Genomic DNA, 6,031 nt, shown 5'->3' on the forward strand with positions numbered 1-6,031 from the left:
ATCAGGATGATGCTGGCTTCATAAAATTAGTTAAGGAGGAATCCTTCTTTTTCTGTTGTTTGGAATAATTTCAGAAAGAATGGTACCGGCTTCTCTTTGTACCTCTGGTAGAATTCAGCTTTGAATCTGTCTGGTCCTGGGCTTTTTTGATTGGTAAGCTATTAATTACTGCCTCAATTTCAGACCTTGTTATTGGTCTATTCAGGGATTTGATTTCTTCCTTGTTTAATCTTGGGAGGGTGGATGTGTCCAGGAATTTATCCATTTCTTCTAGATTTTCTAATGTATTTATGTAGAGGTGTTTATAGTATTCTCTGATAGTAGTTTGTATTTCTATGGGATCAGTGGTGATAGCCCCTTTATCTTTTTTTTTTTTTTGAGACAGAGTTTCGCTCTTGTTGCCTAGGCTGGAGTACCATGGCATGATCTCGGCTCACCACAACCTCTGCCTCCCGGGTTCAAGCGATTCTCCTGCCTCAGCCTCTTGAGTAGCTGGGATTACAGGCACGTACCACCACGCCCGGCTAATTTTGTGTTTTTCGTAGAGACGGGGTTTCTCCATGTTGGTCAGGCTGGTCTCAACCTCAGGTGATCCACCCGCTTTGGCCTCCCAAAGTGCTGGTGGTGTGAGCCACTATGCCCGGACCCCTTTATCATTTTTTATTGTGTCTATTTGATTCTTCTCTCTTTTCTTCCTTATTAGTCTGGCTAGCAGTCTATCTATTTTGTTAATCTTTTCAAAAAACCAGCTCCTGGATTCATTAATTTTTTGAAGGGTTTTTCATGTCTCTATCTCCTTCAGTTCTGCTCTGATCTTAGTTATTTCTTGTCTTATGCTAGCTTTTGAATTTGTTTGCTTTTGCTTCTCTAGTTCTTCCCATTTTGATGTTAGGGTGTCCATTTTAGATCTTTTGCGCTTTCTCCTGTGGGCATTTAGTGCTATAAATTTGCCTCTAAACAGTGCTTTAGCTGTGTCTCAGAGATTCTGGTATGTTGTGTCTTTGTTCTCATTGGTTTCAATTAACTTATTTATTTCTGCCTTAATTTAACTATTTACCCAATAGTCATTCAGGAGTAGGTTGTTGAGTTTCCATGTAGTTGTGCGGATTTGAGTGAGTTTCTTAATCCTGAGCTCTAATTTGATTGCACTGTGGTCTGAGAGACTGTTTGTTATGATTTCTGTCCTTTTGCGTTTGCTGAGGAGTGTTTTACTTCCAACTATGTGGTCAATTTTAGAATAAGTGTGATGTGGTGCTGAGAAGAATGTATGTTCTGTTGATTTGGGGTAGAAAGTTCTGTAGATGTCTATTAGGTCCACTCGGTCCGGAGCTGAGTTCAAGTCCTGAATATCCTTGTTAACTTTCTGTCTCGTTGATCTGTCTAATATTGACAGTGGGGTGTTAAAGTCTTGCACTATTATTGTGTGGGAGTCCTCTTTGTAGGTCTCTAAGAACTTGCTTTATAAATCTGCGTGCTCTTGTATTGGGTGTGTATATGTTTAGAATAGTTAGCTCTTCTTGTTGCATTGATCCCTTTACCATCATGCAATACCCTTCTTTGTCTCTTTTTGATCTTTGTCAGTTTAAAGTCTGTTTTATCAGAGACTAGGATTGCATCCCCTGCTTTTTTTTTTTGCTTTCCATTTGCTAGGTAAATATTCCTCCATCCCTTTATTTTGAGCCTATGTATGTCTTTGCACATGAGATGAGTCCCCTGAATACAGCACACCGATGGGTCTTAACTCTATCCAATTTGCCAGTCTGTGTCTTTTAATTGAGGCATTTAGCCCATTTACATTTAAGGTTAATATTGTCATGTGTGAATTTGATCCTGTCATTATGATGCTAGCTGGTTATTTTGCCTGCTAGTTGATGCAGTTTCTTCATAGTGTCAATGGTCTTTACAATTTGGTATGTTTTGCAGTGGCTGGTACAGATTTTTCCTTTCCACTTTCAGTGCTTCCTTTAGGAGCTCTTGTAAGGCAGGCCTGGTGGTGACAAAATCTTTCAGCATTTGTTTGTCTGTAAAGGATTTTATTTCTCCTTCTCTTATGAAGCTTAATTTGGCTGGATATGAAATTCTGGGTTGAAAATTCTTTTCTTTAACATTGTTGAATATTGGCCCCCACTCTCTTCTGGCTTGTAGGGTTTCTGCAGAGAAATCCGCTATTAGTCTGATAGGCTTCCCTTTGTGGGTAACCCGACCTTTCTCTCTGGTTGCCCTTAATATTTTTTCCTTCATTTTAACCTTGGTGAATCTGATGATTACGTGTCTTGGGGTTGCTCTTCTCAAGGAGTATCTTTGTGGTGTTCTCTGTATTTCCTGAATTTGGATGTTGTCCTGTCTTGCTAGGTTGGGGAAGTTCTCCTGGATAATATCCTGAAGAGTGTTTTCCAGCTTGGTTCCGTTCTGCCTATCACTTTTAGATACACCAAAGTAACATAGGTTTGGTCTTTTCACATAGTCCCATATTTCTTGGAGGCTTTGTTCATTTCTTTTCATTCTTTTTTCTCTAATCTTGTCTTCATGCTTTATTTCATTAAGTTCATCTTCAATCTCTGATATCCTTTCTTCTGCTTGAATGATTCGGCTATTGATACTTCTGTATGCTTCACAAAGTTCTCATGCTATGTTTTTCAGCTCCGTCAGGTCATTTATGTTCTTCTCTAAACTGGTTATTCTAGTTAGCAATTCCTCTAACCTTTTTTCAAGGTTCTTAGCTTCCTTGAATTGGGTTAGAACACATTCCTTTAGCTCGGAGGAGTTTGTTACTACCCACCTTCTGAAGCTTACTTCTGTCGGTTCATCAAACTCATTCTCAGTCCAGTTTTGTTCCCTTGCTGGCAAGGAGTTGTGATCCTTTGGAGGAGAAGAGGCGTTCTGGTTTTTGAAATTTTCAGCCTTTTTGCGCTGGTTTTTCCTGATCTTCATGGGTTTGTCTACCTTTGGTCTTTGATGTTGGTGACCTTCAGATGGGGCTTTTGTGTGGCATCCTTTTTGTTGATGTTGATGCTATTCCTTTCTGTTTGTTGGTTTTCCTACTAATAGTCAGGCCCCTTCCCTGCAAGTTTGGTGGAGTTTGCTGGAGGTCCACTCCAGACCCTGTTTGCCTGGGTATTACCAGTGGAGGCTGCAGAACAGCAAAGATTGCTGCCTGTTCCTTCCACTGGAAGCTTCATCCCAGAGGGGCACCTGCTGGATGCCAGCCAGAGCTCTCCTGTATGAGGTGTCTGTTGACCCCTGCTAGGAGGTGTCTTCCAGTCAGGAGGCATGGGGGTCAGGGATCCACTTGAGGAGACAGTCTGTCTCTTAGTAGAGCTGGAGCACTGTGCTGAGAGATCGACTGCTCTATTCAGAGCCAGCAGGCAGGAACGTTTAAGTCTGCTGAAGCTGCACACACAGCTGCCCCTTCCCCCAGGTGCTCTGTCCCAGGGAGATGGGAGTTTTATATATAAGCTCCTGACTGGGGCTACTGCCTTTCTTTCAGAGATGCCCTGCCCAGAGAGGAGGAATCTAGAGAGGCAGTCTGGCTACAGTGGTTTGCTGAGCTGCGGTGGGCTCCGCCCAGTTCAAACTTCCCAGGGGCTTTGTTTACATTATGAAGGGAAAACCGTCTACTCAACCCTCAGTAATGGCAAACAACCCTACCCCCACCAAGCTGGAGCATCCCAGGTTAACTTCAGACTGCTGGACTGGCAGTGAGAATTTCAAGCCAATGGATCTTAGCTTGCTGGGCTCTGTGAAGGTGGGATCCACGGAACTAGACCACTTGGCTCCCTGGCTTCAGCCCCCTTTCCAGGGGAATGAACGGATCTGTCTCACTGGTGTTCCAGGCGCCACTGGAGTATGAAAAAAAAACTCCTGCAGCGAGCTCGGTGTCTGCCCAAACTGCTGCCCAGCTTTGTGCTTGCAACCCAGGGCCTTGGTGGTATAGGCACCTGAGGGAATCTCCTGGTCTACAGATTGCGAAAACCACGGGAAAAGCATAGTATGTGGGCCAGACTGCACCATTCCTCATGATACAGTCCCTCACGGCTTCCCTTGGCTAGGGGAGGGAGTTCCCAAACCCCTTGCGCTTCCTGGGTGAGGCAACATTCCACCCTGCTTTGGCTTGCCCTCTGTGGGCCGCACTCACTGTCTAACCAGTCCCAATGAGATGAGCTGGGTACCTCAGTTGGAAATGCAGAAATCACCCGCCTTCTGCGTTGATCTCGCTGGGAGCTGCAGACCAGAGCTGTTCCTATTCGGCCATCTTGCCAGCCACCAATGAGAGTAATACTTTTATATCGCACCAGTCTTCTGCTGTTCCTGGATGTAAGATTGGGACTCTGTTTAGATTTCTGGGGCAGGGATAAAAGAGAAATAATTTCACACAATGAAGCTGAGTGAAAAAGATGCTCAGTGAAATAAAGAGGTGGTCTTTGCATACAGCAGCTTCCTAGGTGTCAGGAGAAAGATGAGTAGTGGTATAGGGGTCAGAAACAGTAAGTGATAGACAGTTTTATTTTACAATTGTGATTCATAGTCTGTCGTCTCTAATAGCGTGTGCTTAGGGAGAAGTTCTATTTGTAAAATTGCTTAAATCTCAATGACAATATGGTTTCCCATATATATGCTCCATTTGCCTGGTGTTATTGGGGAATGAAGTTCTCCCTACAAGAAAATCTATTAGATACTCAATTAAAAACCAGAAAACTGGTTAGTTCTGAGTTATTAGGAACTGAGAACTTACCAGCATTGATCTGGTCATTCATTCATTCAACAAATGTGTATTAAACACTCATTCTATGCACTCCATTGTACCTATGGGTAAGGAATATAGCAGTGAAAAGACAAGCAAGATTCCTGCCTGCATGGAGTTCATATTCTAGAAGGAGGGGCAGACAATAGAAAAGAAACAAGGGAACAAGATAATTATCTTGCAAAAAGCCTTAAGTACTGAGAGGAAAATAATAGAGTGACACGATGATAAACTGGATAGTAGAGTAGCCACTGGGTGGCTGCTTTAGTCTGGAACACCAAAGAAATCCTCTTTGTGATTGTAGCACTTGAGTGGAACCTGAAGGACAAGAAGGAGTCGGCCACAGTAAGATCTGAGTAGAACTTTCCTGGCAGACGTTCTCAGGCAGGAATAATCTTGGCAGCTTAAAAAAAACTAGTTTTGGGGTATACTTCTTAATGTATACTAAATATAAATTTTTACTTTTATTGATGATTCACACCTTCTGTTCTTTGTTAACCCATCTCCTGGGGTTATTATTTTGCTGATTAGCATCTCAGTGGATCATCCTCAAAGAGCCCTCCATTCCTTCTTGCTGGTATAACGTAGGAAGAACCAAAGAGGTCCCTGACAGACAAGCTTGTTGTATCAGTAGGCTCAATTTACACACATGCTCCAAATCTGGGGATGAGACAGCAAAGAGGAAGCTATGGGCCCTTTGAGGGTTAACCTGTATGGACCCCATTCCTTTCTCCTTGCTAGGAATTTAAAGTTCAGTGCCCAGTTATGGATCCAGATGCTTAGAGTGAACGTCTTCCACCTCCTGCTTCCTCCATCTCCTCATTGCCAATTCCTTTAACTTCCTTTTGTTAGTCTTTAAGCACTGTGACCTGCCTCTAGATCTTTGTCCCAGCGGGTTAATAGGATGAGTAGACCCATGCAAGCTGTTTCTCTTTCATCTTTACCATGCACTTGGACTCAGTAGTGATAGCCTTGAGTAGACATAGACTCTCTCCCAGCTTTTTCTCCTCCACTGATCTGTTAAAGGAGACTATGAAGATTTTTTTAAAGGGTCCAGATGACTTGAGGAGTCCCATTTTTAACCCATAGAAGGTGAATGAATTTACTCCCAAATTCGCTGGCATTTTCCAGTGAGATGTTAATGGGTGAAAGTTATTCAAAACTTTGTCTAAGGCCTTTGGTATATAGGAAACACTTAGACATTGACTACAAATGAGATTTTCTCAATATTTTCAATAAGTAAACACAAATTTTCTGTTTGGTTCAGATGATAACGTATTATCTAGTTGT

The sequence above is a fragment of the Pongo abelii genome, chromosome 8, assembly GCF_028885655.2.
Source record: "Pongo abelii isolate AG06213 chromosome 8, NHGRI_mPonAbe1-v2.0_pri, whole genome shotgun sequence".
NCBI lineage: Eukaryota > Metazoa > Chordata > Mammalia > Primates > Hominidae > Pongo > Pongo abelii.